The sequence below is a fragment of the Coregonus lavaretus genome, assembly GCF_964263955.1.
Source record: "Coregonus lavaretus genome assembly, chromosome: 13".
Lineage (NCBI taxonomy): Eukaryota > Metazoa > Chordata > Actinopteri > Salmoniformes > Salmonidae > Coregonus > Coregonus lavaretus.
In genome coordinates this window covers 9,708,427-9,723,417 of record NC_140000.1, presented here as the reverse complement: position 1 = coordinate 9,723,417, position 14,991 = coordinate 9,708,427, and the positions used below count along the sequence as shown (strand labels likewise).

Below are 14,991 nucleotides of genomic sequence, written 5' to 3'. Positions count from 1 at the left end.
CTATGGTAGGTACACCTATAGCTCATCTCTTGGCAGTAGTACTGTAGACTACTTTATCACTGACCTCAACCCAGAGTCTCTCAGAGCGTTCACAGTCAGCCCACTGACACCCCTATCAGACCACAGCAAAATCACAGTCTACTTGAACAGAGCAATACTCAATCATGAGGCATCAAAGCCAAAAGAACTGAATAATATTAAGAAATGCTATAGATGGAAGGAAAGTAGTGTTGAAACCTACCAAAAAACAATTAGGAAACAACAAATTCAATCCATTCTAGACAACTTCCTGGACAAAACGTTCCACTGTAATAGTGAAGGTGTAAACTTGGCAGTAGAAAACCTAAACAGTATATTTGACCTCTCAGCTTCCCTATCAAATCTAAAAATCTCTAACAGAAAACCAAAGAAAAGTAATAACAGTGATAAATGGTTTGATGAAGAATGCAAAAACCTAAGAAAGAAATTGAGAAACCTATCCAACCAAAAACATAGAGACCCAGAAAACCTGAGCCTACGCCTTCACTATGGTGAATCACTAAAACAATACAGAAATACACTACGGAAAAAGAAGGAACAGCATGTCAGAAATCAGCTCAATGTAATTGAAGAATCCATAGACTCTAACCACTTCTGGGAAAATTGGAAAACACTAAACAAACAACAACACGAAGAGCTATCTATCCAAAACGGAGATGTATGGGTAAACCACTTCTCCAATCTTTTTGGCCCTATAACAGAGAACAAACAGCAAAAAAATATACATGATCAAATGCAAATCTTAGAATCAACTATTAAAGACTACCAGAACCCACTGGATTCTCCAATTACATTGAATGAACTACAGGATAAAATACAAACCCTCCAACCCAAAAAGTCCTGTGGTGTTGATGGTATCCTCAATGAAATGATAAAATATACAGACCACAAATTTCAATTAGCTATACTTAAACTCTTTAACATCATCCTTAGCTCTGGCATCTTCCCCAACATCTGCAACCAAGGACTGATCACCCCAATCCACAAAAGTGGAGACAAATTTGACCCCAATAACTACCGTGGGATATGCGTCAACAGCAACCTTGGGAAAATCCTCTGCATTATCAGCAGACTAGTTCATTTCCTCAGTGAAAACAATGTACTGAGCAAATGTCAAATTGGCTTTTTACCAAATTACCGTACGACAGACCACGTATTCACCCTGCACACCCTAATTGACAAACAAACAAACCAAAACAAAGGCAAAGTCTTCTCATGCTTTGTTGATTTCAAAAAAGCTTTTGACTCAATTTGGCATGAGGGTCTGCTATACAAATTGATGGAAAGTGGGGTTGGGGGAAAAACATACGACATTATAAAATCCATGTACACAAACAACAAGTGTGCGGTTAAAATTGGCAAAAAACACACACATTTCTTTCCACAGGGCCGTGGGGTGAGACAGGGATGCAGTTTAAGCCCCACCCTCTTCAACATATATATCAACGAATTGGCGAGGGCACTAGAACAGTCTGCAGCACCCGGCCTCACCCTACTAGAATCTGAAGTCAAATGTCTTCTGTTTGCTGACGATCTGGTGCTTCTGTCACCAACCAAGGAGGGCCTACAGCAGCACCTAGATCTTCTGCACAGATTCTGTCAGACCTGGGCCCTGACAGTAAATCTCAGTAAGACAAAAATAATGGTGTTCCAAAAAAGGTCCAGTTGCCAGGACCACAAATACAAATTCCATCTAGACACCGTTGCCCTAGAGCACACAAAAAACTATACATACCTCGGCCTAAACATCAGCGCCACAGGTAACTTCCACAAAGCTGTGAATGATCTGAGAGACAAGGCAAGAAGGGCCTTCTATGCCATCAAAAGGAACATAAAATTTGACATACCAATTAGGATCTGGCTAAAAATACTTGAATCAGTTATAGAACCCATTGCCCTTTATGGTTCTGAGGTCTGGGGTCCGCTCACCAACCAAGAATTCACAAAATGGGACAAACACCAAATTGAGACTCTGCATGCAGAATTCTGCAAAAACATCCTCCGTGTACAACGTAAAACACCAAATAATGCATGCAGAGCAGAATTAGGCCAATACCCGCTAATTATCAAAATCCAGAAAAGAGCCGTTAAATTCTATAACCACTTAAAAGGAAGCGATTCCCAAACCTTCCATAACAAAGCCATCACCTACAGAGAGATGAACTTGGAGAAGAGTCCCCTAAGTAAGCTTGTCCTGGGGCTCTGTTCACAAACACAAACAGACCCCACACAGCCCCAGGACAACAACAACAACAACACAACTAGACCCAACCAAATCATGAGAAAACAAAAAGAGAATTACTTGACACATTGGAAAGAACAAACAAAAAAACAGAGCAAACTAGAATGCTATTTGGCCCTAAACAGAGAGTACACAGTGGCAGAATACTTGACCACTGTGACTGACCCAAACTTAAGGAAAGCTTTGACTATGTACAGACTCAGTGAGCATAGCCTTGCTATTGAGAAAGGCCGCCGTAGGCAGACCTGGCTCTCAAGAGAAGACAGGCTATGTGCACACTGCCCACAAAATGAGGTGGAAACTGAGCTGCACTTCCTAACCTCCTGCCAAATGTATGACCATATTAGAGACACATATTTCCCTCAGATTACAGCGATCCACAAAGAATTCGAAAACAAACCCAATTTTGATAAACTCCCTTATCTACTGGGTGAAAAACCACAGTGTGCCATCACAGCTGCAAGATTTGTGACCTGTTGCCACAAGAAAAGGGCAACCAGTGAAGAACAAACACCATTGTAAATACAACCCATATTTATGTTTATTTATTTTCCCATTTGTACTTTAACTATTTGCACATTGTTACAACACTGTATATATACATAATATGACATTTGAAATGTCTTTATTCTTTTGAAACTTCTGAGTGTAATGTTTACTGTTAATATTTATTGTTTATTTCACTTTTGTTTACTATCTACTTCACTTGCTTTGGCAATAATAACACACGTTTCCCATGCCAATAAAGCCCTTAAATTGAAATTGAAATTGAATTGAGAGAGGGGGGTAGAGAGAGACACAAGGCAAGAGAGAGAGAGAGAGAGAGAGAGGGGGTAGAGAGAGACAGAGAGAGAGAGAGAGAGAGAGAGAGAGAGATAGAGAGAGAGAGAGGGGGGTAGAGAGAGTCAGGGAGAGAGAGAGAGAGAGAGAGAGAGAAAGAGTGAGAGAGCGAGAGAGAGAGAGAGAGAGAGAGAGAGAGAGGGGGGGGGGTGAGAGAGACAGGGAGAGAGAGAGAGAGAGAGTGAGAGAGAGAGGGAGAGAGAAAGAGAGAGAGAGAGAGAGAGAGAGAGAGAGAGAGAGAGAGAGAGAGAGAGAGAGAGAGAGAGAGAGAGAGAGAGAGAGAGAGAGAGAAGAGAGAGAGAGAAGGGTAGAGAGAGAATCAGTGAGAGAGAGAGAGAGAGAGAGAGAGAGAGAGAGAGAGAGAGAGAGAGAGAGAGAGAGAGAGAGAGAGAGAGAGAGAGAGAGAGAGAGAGAGAGAGAGAGAGAGAGAGAGGAACAACAGGAATCAAAACAGGACTCAAAACAGGACTCAAAACAGGAACATTTTACATTTGGCTAGAAATTCAAAAGTAAATGATCTCAACAGAGAAAAATGTCCTCCTGTGTGCTACCTATATCCCCCCAATTGAATCCCCATACTTTAATGAAGACAGCTTCTCCATCCTGGAGGGGGAAATCAATCATTTCCAGACCTAGGGACATGTACTAGTCTGTAGCGACCTAAATGCCAGAATGGGACAATAACCTGACACCCTCATTACACAGGGGGAGAAACACCTACCTGGAGGTGACAGCATTCCCTCCCCCATATGCCCCCCTAGGCACAACTACGACAACATAACCAACAAAAACGGATCACAACTCCTGCAGCTCTGTTGCACGCTGGGTATGTACAGTTGAAGTCGGAAGTTTACATACACCTTAGCCAAATACATTTATACTCAGTTTTTCACAATTCCTGACATTTAATCCTAGTACAAATTCCCTGTCTTAGGTAAGTTAGGATCACCACTTTATTTTAAGAACGTGAAATGTCAGAATAATAGTAGAGAGAATGATTTATTTCTACTTTTATTTCTTTCATCACATTCCCAGTGGGTCAGAAGTTTACATACACTCAATTAGTATTTGGTAGCATTGCCTTTAAATTGTTTAACTTGGGTCAAACGTTTCGGGTAGCCTTCCACAAGCTTCCCACGATAAGTTGGGTGAATTTTGGCCCATTCCTCCTGACAGAGCTGGTGTAACTGAGTCAGGTTTGTAGGCTTCCTTGCTCGCACATGATTTTTCAGTTCTGCCCACAAATGTTCTATAGAATTGAGGTCAGGGCTTTGTGATGGCCACTCCAATACCTTGACTTTGTTGTCCTTAAGCCATTTTGCCACAACTTTGGAAGTATGCTTGGGGTCGTTGTCCATTTGGAAGACCCATTTGTGTAGCTTTTAGTCCCGTGTAGCTCAGTTGGTAGAGAATGACGCTTGCAACGCCAGGGTTGTGGGTTCAATTCCCACGGGGGCCAGTATGAAAATGTATGCACTCACTAACAGTAAGTCGCTTTGGATAAGAGCGTCTGCTAAATGACAAAAAATGTGACCAAGCTTTAACTTCCTGACTGATGTCTTAAGATGTTGCTTCAATATATCCACATAATTTTCCTTCCTCATGATGCCATCTATTTTGTGAAGTGCACCAGTCCCTCCTGCAGCAAAGCACCCACACAGCATGATGCTGCCACCCCCGTGCTTCACGTTTGGGATTGTGTTCTTCGGCTTGCAAGCCACCCCCTTTTTCCTCCAAACATAACGATGGTCATTATGGCCAAACAGTTCTATTTTTGTTTCATCAGACCAGAGGACATTTGTCCAACAAGTACGATCTTTGTCCCCATGTGCAATTGCAAACCGTAGTCTGGCTTTTTTATGGCGGTTTTGGAGCAGTGGCTTCTTCCTTGCTGAGCGGCCTTTCAGGTTATGTCGATATAGGACTCGTTTTACTGTGGATATAGATACTTTTGTAGCTGTTTCCTTCAGCATCTTCACAAGGTCCTTTGCTGTTGTTCTGGGATTGATTTGCACTTTTCGCACCAATGTACGTTAATCTCTAGGAGACAGAATGCGTCTCCTTCCTGAGCGGTATGACGGCTGCGTGGTCCCATGGTGTTTATACTTGCGTACTATTTTTTGTACAGATGAACGTGGTACCTTCAGGCGTTTGGAAATTGCTCCCAAGGATGAACCAGACTTGTGGAGGTCTACAATTTTTTTTCTGAGGTCTTGGCTGATTGCTTTTGATTTTCTCATGATGTTAAGCAAAGATGCACTGAGTTTGAAGGTAGGCCTTGAAATCTATCCACAGGTACACCTCCAATTGACTCAAATGATGTCAATTAGCCTATCAGAAGCTTCTAAAGCCATGACATCATTTTCTGGAATTTCCCAAGCTGTTTAAAGGCACAGTCAACTCAGTGTATGTAAACTTCTGACCCACTGGAATTGTGATTCAGTGAATTCTAAGTGAAATAATCTGTCTGTAAACAATTGTTGGAAAAATTACTTGTGTCATGCACAAAGTAGATGTCTTAACCGACTTGCCAAAACTATAGTTTGTTAACAAGAAATTTGTGGAGTGGTTGAAAAACGAGTTTTAATGACTCCAACCTAAGTGTATGTAAACTTTCGACTTCAACTGTACATAGTCAATGGTAGGCTTTGAGGGGACTCCTATCGTAGGTACACCTATAGCTCATCTCTTGGCAGTAGTACTGTAGACTACTTTATCACTGACCTCAACCCAGAGTCTCTCAGAGCGTTCACAGTCAGCCCACTGACACCCCTATCAGACCACAGCAAAATCACTTGAACAGAGCAATACTCAATCATGAGGCATCAAAGCCAAAGGAACTGAATAATATTAAGAAATGCTATAGATGGAACGAAAGTAGTGTCGAAACCTACCAAAAAACAATTAGGCACCATCAAATTCAATCCCTTTTAGACAACTTCCTGGACAAAACGTTCCACTGTAATAGTGGAAAACCTAAACAGTATATTTGTCCTCTCAGCTTACCTATCAAATCTAAAAATCTCTAACAGAAAACCGAAGAAAAGTAACAACAGTGACAAATGGTTTGATGAAGAATGCAAAAACCTAAGAAATAAATTGAGAAACCTATCCAACCAAAAACATAGAGACCCAGAAAACCTGAGCCTACGCCTTCACTATGGTGAATCACTAAAACAATACAGAAATACACTACGGAAAAAGAAGGAACAGCATGTCAGAAATCAGCTCAATGTAATTGAAGAATCCATAGACTCTAACCACTTCTGGGAAAATTGGAAAACACTAAACAAACAACAACACGAAGAGCTATCTATCCAAAACGGAGATGTGTGGGAAAACCACTTCTCCAATCTTTTTGGCCCTATAACAAAGAACAAACAGCAAATAAATATACATGATCAAATGCAAATCTTAGAATCAACTATTAAAGACTACCAGAACCCACTGGATTCTCCAATTACATTGAATGAACTACAGGACAAAATACAAACCCTCCAACCCAAAAAGTCCTGTGGTGTTGATGGTATCCTCAATGAAATGATAAAATATACAGACCACAAATTCCAATTGGCTATACTTAAACTCTTTAACATCATCCTTAGCTCTGGCATCTTCCCCAATATTTGGAACCAAGGACTGATCACCCCAATCCACAAAAGTGGAGACAAATTTGACCCCTATAACTACCGTTGGATATGCATCAACAGCAACCTTGGGAAAATCCTCTGCATTATCATTAACAGCAGACTAGTTCATTTCCTCAGTGAAAACAATGTACTGAGCAAATGTCAAATTGGCTTTTTACCAAATTACTGTACGACAGACCACGTATTCACCCTGCACACCCTAATTGACAAACAAACAAACCAAAACAAAGGCAAAGTCTTCTCATGCTTTGTTGATTTCAAAAAAGCTTTTGACTCAATTTGGCATGAGGGTCTGCTATACAAATTGATGGAAAGTGGTGTTGGGGGAAAAACATACGACATTATAAAATCCATGTACACAAACAACAAGTGTGCGGTTAAAATTGGCAAAAAACACACACATTTCTTTCCACAGGGCCGTGGGGTGAGACAGGGATGCAGTTTAAGCCCCACCCTTTTCAACATATATATCAACGAATTGGTGAGGGCACTAGAACAGTCTGCAGCACCCGGCCTCACCCTACTAGAATCTGAAGTCAAATGTCTACTGTTTGCTGATGATCTGGTGCTTCTGTCACCAACCAAGGAGGGCCTACAGCAGCACCTAGATCTTCTGCACAGATTCTGTCAGACCTGTGCCTTCACAGTAAATCTCAGTAAGACAAAAATAATGGTGTTCCAAAAAAGGTCCAGTTGCCAGGACCACAAATACAAATTCCATCTAGACACCGTTGCCCTAGAGCACACAAAAAACTATACATACCTCGGCCTAAACATCAGCGCCACAGGTAACTTCCACAAAGCTGTGAATGATCTGAGAGACAAGGCAAGAAGGACCTTCTATGCCATCAAAAGGAACATAAATTCGACATACCAATTAGGATCTGGCTAAAAATACATAAATCAGTTATAGAACACATTGCACTTTATGGTTGTGAGGTCTGGGGTCTGCTCACCAACCAAGAATTCACAAAATGGGACAAACACCAAATTGAGACTCTGCATGCAGAATTCTGCTAAAATATCCTCTGTGTACAATGAAAAACACCAAATAATGCATGCAGAGCAGAATTAGGCCGATACCCGCTAATTATCAAAATTCAGAAAAGAGCCGTTAAATTCTATAACCACTTAAAAGGAAGTGATTTCCAAACCTTCCATAACAAAGCCATCACCTACAGAGAGATGAACCTGGAGAAGAGTCCCCTAAGCAAGCTGGTCCCGGGGCTCTGTTCACAAATACAAACAGACCCCACAGAGCCCCAAGACAACAACAACAACACAATTAGACCCAACCAAATCATGAGGTAAACAAAAAGAGAATTACTTGACACATTAGAAACAATTAACAAAAAAACAGAGCAAACTAGAATGCTATTTGGCCCTAAACAGAGAGTACACAGTGGCAGCATACCTGACCACTGTGATTGACCCAAATTTAAGGAAAGCTTTGACTATGTACAGACTCAGTGTGCATAGCCTTGCTATTGAGAAAGGCCGCCGTAGGCAGACCTGGCTCTCAAGAGAAGACAGGCTATGTGCACGCTGCCCACAAAATGAGGTGGAAACTGAGCTGCACTTCCTAACCTCCTGCCAAATGTATGACCATATTAGAGACACATATTTCCCTCAGATTACAAACCAATTTTGATAAACCTTATTTACTGGGTTAAATACCACAGTGTGCCATCACAGCAGCAATATTTGTGACCTGTTGCCACAAGAAAAGGGCAACCAGTGAAGAACAAACACCATTGTAAATACAACCCATATTTATGTTTATTTATTTTCCCATTTGTACTTTACCTATTTGCACTGTATATAGACATAATATGACATTTGAAATGTCTTTATTCTTTTGGAACTTCTGAGTGTAATGTTTACTGTTAAAATGTATTGTTTATTTCACTTTTGTTTACTATCTACTTCACTTGCTTTGGCAATGTTAACATACGTTTCCCATGCCAATAAAGCCCTTAAATTGAAATTGAATTGAGAGAGAGAGAGAGAGAGAGAGAGAGAGAGAGAGAGAGAGAGAGAGAGAGAGAGAGAGAGAGAGAGAGAGAGAGAGAGAAGGGTAGAGAGAGACCCAGGGAGAGAGTGTGAGAGACAGAATGAGAGAGAGAGAGAGAGAGAGAGAGAGAGAGAGAGAGAGAGAGAGAGAGAGAGAGAGAGAGAAGAGAGAGAGAGAAAGGTAGAGAGAAATTCAGGGAGAGAATGAGAGAGAGAGCGAGACAGAGGGGTAGAGAGAGACTCAGAGAGAGAGTGAGAGCTGCTAACAGATTCAGAGACTGAAGGGCAGTGTGACATTCAGAGTTAATTAAAAAAGAATAATAACAACAGATTCCTGGGTCACTCATGAGTGTGTGGTGCCTCATGTCCTAATCTCTGTATCTGTCCGTCAGTGACTGGGTCAGATTATATTATTAACCTTGTGTCCCAAGACAGGGCTATATTGTCAGGGCTGACCACACGTGTACACACACATACACACGCACGCACACACACACACACACGCACACACACACACACACACACACACACACACTGACACACGCATGCACATACTCTCACACATGTGTAATCTATAATAGGTAAGGGAAACTCACCCCTGTAGAAAATCATTGGCTCCAATCATAGTTTAAGGTACAGGGGTGCCACAACAACACTCCCATAACAATTCAAAGCACCCAAGTAAACCCTAACATATAACCTATAAGGGTAACCACACAGTTTTAGGACATCCCCAAGAGTCAATATTTCATTCACAATAGTTTAAAGAGAATATTCCAAACTCTGTGCAGTATCTCTTTGCACATCTCTTAAATGCAATGTACATATTTTCTTTAGTTGATTGACTGCAATATTGATTTCCTTAAGAAATTGATGTCAAGCAGTTTAAATTGAGAACATAACAAATGTGAGAACAACACAAATTGAGACCAGATGTAAATAAAAAGGTAACATTCTAACATAAACAATGTCACCATGACCTCTTAATCATTTGCAATTATGTTATGTTATAACGTAATAAAGAAGCATAAATAGGACTAATAAAATATCAATATCAATAATTACCAGAATCTGGTCTAAGTTCAGCCCTGTCTCAAAAGTGTTGATGCGCTCCCGCATCTTCCCTCCCCTCTTCTCAGGTGCTGTATGTTGTCACTCTCTCCTTCCGCTCTCTAATATACACTGTATATAACCTCTATCTGGATATTACATCTGTCCCTTCCTGTCCTTTAAGACATCCCTGTAAGACTGACTGTACCTGCCTTCTTTTTGTCCAAGGGGAGGTAGTACAGTATCGTCCCCAATGACTAACAGGTATGGTCAATTAAGTACAACACACACACACACACACACAGTCTTGTATAACTAGCCTTGTGAGGACACACAATTCAGTCCCATTCAAAATCCAATTTTCCCTAACCCCTAACCCTAAATCTAACCCTAACCCCAAAACCTGACCTTAACCCTAACCCTAACCCTAAACCTAACCCTAGCTCCTAACTCTAAAACTAACCCTAGCTCCTAACCCTAACCCTAAACCTAATTCTAACCCGAACACTAATTCTAACCTTAACCCTAAACCCCCTAGAAATAGCAGTTGACCTTGTGGGGACAAAAAAAAAAAACAGTTGGTTAAACTGTTGTTTGTTTACTATTCTTGTGGGGACTTCTGGTCGCATGCAGACGCGCACACACACAGAGGAGGAGAAAGGGGTGGCGGTTAATACAGACACTTAATAGGTTGTCAACAGCTATTCATTCTCCTAGGTCTATTCCCTATAAGCCAGTCAGCTAGTCAGTCCAGGAGACTCCAGCTATCCAGTCCAAGATCATAAAACTAACTAGGGACACCTCGCAGGGCGTGAATGGAAGTGGTAGTGATTTAATACCTGGCATTAACGCTATGTTAAACCTGCTTAATTGGGTGGAATGGGATTAGGTTTGTAGGATTGTACTTTGACGATGTCAGTTAGGAAACTCATTTGTGACTGACAGTACTGGGAATATAGTATATGCATACAAAGGTACAGACTTACAAGGTAAAATACCGTACACACCTATTGGGATATTCTCTCCATCTCTCAAAATAATCTTACCTATTCCCCCTCCAAACTTTCCCTCTCGCTACCCCTCTCCCCTGTCTCCCCTCTCACCACCCCTCTCCCCTGTATCCCCTGTCTCCCCCCTAACCCTCGCCTTCTGGGGTGAAACCCAACTCTGGGTTAAATTTAGAGCCAGTGTGACTCAATGCTCACTGAGACACTTCTCCGCAAACCTCTTCTCTCTCTCTCTCGCTCTCGCTCTCTCTCTCTCTCTCTCTCTCTCTCTCTCTCTCTCTCTCTCAGCTCAAGCCGTTGCATATCATAAAAAACTGTTATTGACCAATAATAACCATATATACAGTAATTAAAATTCTAAGATCTGTGTAATAACCTAGAAGTGCCAACTCTCATGACTAATTAGACCATTTAGTACAGATAGTTTTATAGTATTTACCTAGATATTACATGGTCAAAAAGCCAAAACAGGAGACCTAAACATTCCAAATGTCATATGGATTGTCTCACCCATGATGTGATGTCTCCATACCAGGCATCCCAGACTATAGCCTACTGACCCAGAATATAGCCTACTGACCCAGAGTATAGCCTACTGACCCAGACTATAGCCTACTGACCCAGACTATAGTTTACTGACCCAGACTAAAGCCTACTGACCCAGACTATAGCCTACTGACCCAGACTATAGCCTACTGACCCAGAATATAGCCTACTGACCCTGACTATAGCCTACTGACCCAGACTATAGCCTACTGACCCAGCCTATAGCCTACTGACCCAGACTATAGCCTACTGACCCTGACTATAGCCTACTGACCCAGACTATAGCCTACTGACCCTGACCCAGACTATAGCCTACTGACCCAGACTATAGCCTACTGACCCAGATTATAGCCTACTGACCCAGACTATAGCCTACTGACCCAGACCATAGCCTACTGACCCAGACTATAGCCTACTGTGTTAGTGGAGCAGAACATGAAGTGATTTACTTCCAGGTCACACAGCTATGTTGACTCCTGGCCTAGCTGAGAGAGGAATTTACCTCTGGAGCTGGGGCTGTGCTGACAGACACATACCAACAGAGAGACACTGTCTGTGTCTCTGCTTGTGTATGTGTGTGTGTGTGTGTGTGTGTATGTGTGTGTGTGTGTATGTGTGTGTGTGTGTGTGTGTGTGTGTGTGTGTGTGTGTGTGTGTGTGTGTGTGTGTGTGTGTGTGTGTGTGTGTGTGTGTGTGTGTGTGTGTGTGTGTGTGTGTGTGTGTGTGTGTGTGTGCGATCATAACACACACACACACACACTCTCTCTCTCACAGATACACACCCGGCCCCATCATAGTGATCATACCTGTGTGATAGATGTGGGTACCTCCAGTGGAGGGATATTAAGCCTGTAAATAGTGTGACTAATTTAGATATCTTATTTATATCTGACCTCTGGTCCCACAGACACTCTGATAGGGCCAGGGATTAAGGATTCGCCTTGGGCAAGAGGCCACCACGTCTCTGCAACCTCTCCAAGACAGAGAGAGGGAGGAGAGGAGGGAGAGGGGAAAGACACAGGAGAGAAGAGGAGGTGGACAGAGGAAGGTGAGGGGCCTCCTTGGGTAGACTTCAACTCTATCCTAGCACCTCCAAGGGAAAGAAAGAGAGGAGAGGAAAGAGAGGAAGAGAGGAGAGAGAAGGAGGAGTGGAAGAAAAGGGGGAATTGAGACAGTCTTGGGCAGCGTTCCACCCATTCCAGCCATTACAATGAGCCCATCCTCCCATAGTTCCTCCCACCAGCCTCCACTGGTGAGGATTTAAAATGATGAAGCTGAGGAGACAGTGACATGACCATAGAAATACAATGAATAGAACGGGCTTGGAACCTCATGCGTACACTCGCAATGGCTGCCTGGTACTGTGACTCAATCCTTTCCATGGTAATGTAGAATGCTCATTCAAAGGATGCTAACTGATGCTGCTCATGTAATGGGATGCATTTTTTGTAATGTCAGTTGAATTGATTCAACAAATCACAGCACAGATTTATGGGTACACTTCCTGCTTTTACTTCCTGCTTTGCGCCTATGAGTATACTCAAAATGGCTGCGAGTCCACCCATTTTGCCATCATTGCTTGAATGGGGACACCTGTTCTACTCATTATTTTTCTATGGATATAACTTCATCCCTTCATGCGCTCACAGGGAAGTGATGCTGTATAAATATATTGAACCTGCCTGCTCACATTTCCTGCTATAGGAATATCTATTTAGATCCATGAAAACAGTGATAGCTTTACAAGACTGAAGTCTTAGGAGCATTCTGACCACCATACCAGAGATGGATATCACTTTGAGGGATCTTAACTTTTCCCATGAAGTCACTAAAAATCACAAAGGACAAGAACCATCTTAACACCCATGTATTAGGTTCATACAGAGTTTGAGTGAGAAGGGCAAGGTATAAACCCAGTGGGATCTTTAGCAGGGGTTTAGCACCAGGATACACACTGAGTATGCATTGGAGTCAACATGAGCCAGCATCCATGTTGAATGCTCTTTCCATGACATATACTGACCAGGTGAACACAGGTGAAAGCTATGATCCCTTATTGATGTCACTTGTTAAATCCACTTCAATCAGTGTAGATGAAGGGGAGGAGACAGGTTAAAGAAGGATTTGTAAGCCTTGAGACAGATAATTGAGACATGGATTATGTATGTGTTTCATTCAGAGGGTGAATGAGCCAGACAAAACATTTAAGTGCCTTTGAACGGCATATGGTAGTAGGTGCCAGGTGCACCGGTTTGTGTCAAGAACTGCAATGCTGCTGGGTTTTTCACGCTCAACAGTTTCCCATGTGTATCAAGAATGATCCACCACCCAAAGGACATCCAGCCAACTTGACAAAACTGTGGGAAGGATTGGAGTCAACATGAGCCAGCATCCATGTTGAATGCTTTTGACACCTTGTAAAATCCATGACCCGACTAATTGAGGCTGTTCCGAGGGCAAAAGGGGCAACTCAATATTAGGAAGGTGTTCCTAATGTTTGGTATACTCGGTGTATAGAGTGATGGGCCTTGCAATCTCATACATGAAGAAGCAACAAGCATTCAGATTCTCTAGTTGAAGACAGGCCAGGAGAGAACGAGGGAGGACTAGGTTCTCCACAGTGTCAGATATTTATGTCATTACATCAGCAGAACAAACAAGCTCAAAACACCTGAGCACAGAACACTATTGAGGTCAGAGAACGAGAACGAGAGCGAGAGAGAGAACGAGAGCGAGAGAGAGAGAGAGAGAGAGAGAGAGAGAGAGAGAGAGAGAGAGAGAGAGAGAGAGAGAGAGAGAGAGAGAGAGAGGAAGAGACAGATGGAGAGACAGACGACGAGACGGACAGAGGGAAAAGACCAAGGAGCTGATCGTGGACTATGTGAGAAAGACGGGAGAGCATGCCCCCATCCACATCGACGGGGCTGTAGTGGAGCGGGTCGAGAGCTTCAAGTTCCTTGGCGTCCACATCACTAAGGACTTAACATGGTCCGCACATATCACTAAGGACTTAACATGGTCCAGACACACCAGCAGTTGTGAAGAGGGCAAGGTAACGCCTCTTCCCCCTCAGGAGGCTGAAAAGAGTGGTGCGGTCAACCCAGTACATCACTGGGGCCGAGCTCCCTGCCATCCAGGACCTCTATATATCAGCCCGTGTCAGAGGAAGGCCCGAAAAATTGCCAAGGACTCCAGCCACCCAAGCCATAGACTGTTCACTCTGCTACCGTCTGGCAAACAGTACTGGACCATTGGCTCTCGGACCAATAGGCTTAGAGACAGCTTCTACCCACAAGCCATAAGACTGCTAAATAGCCTGACCGCTAAATAGTCAATTAATGGTACCCAAACTATCTGCACTGACTATCTTGCACTGACCCTACACACACTGACTAGACTATACATACAAACCATATACACACTCACTCACACACATTACATTGACACTCCCACACATACACTCACACACACGCATACCAACACAACACAAACACACATACATACACATTACACACACTCACACACTTTTACACGTCATTTGCTGCTGCTACTCAGTTCTTTATTTTACTCTTATTATTATCTATCCTGATGCCTAGTCACTTTA

General features: G+C 42.6%; 1 pseudogene across 1 annotated transcript in view; it reads right to left on the bottom strand.

The window, feature by feature from the left end:
- Nucleotides 1-9,903, bottom strand: part of LOC311139350 (chloride channel protein 1-like) — a 22,576-nt pseudogene extending 12,673 nt beyond the window's left edge. Inside the window, exon 1 of the transcript in view lies at nt 9,850-9,903. The product of the transcript in view is annotated as a chloride channel protein 1-like (transcript). The remainder of the gene's footprint in view (nt 1-9,849) is intronic.
- Nucleotides 9,904-14,991: the final 5,088 nt, after the last annotated feature.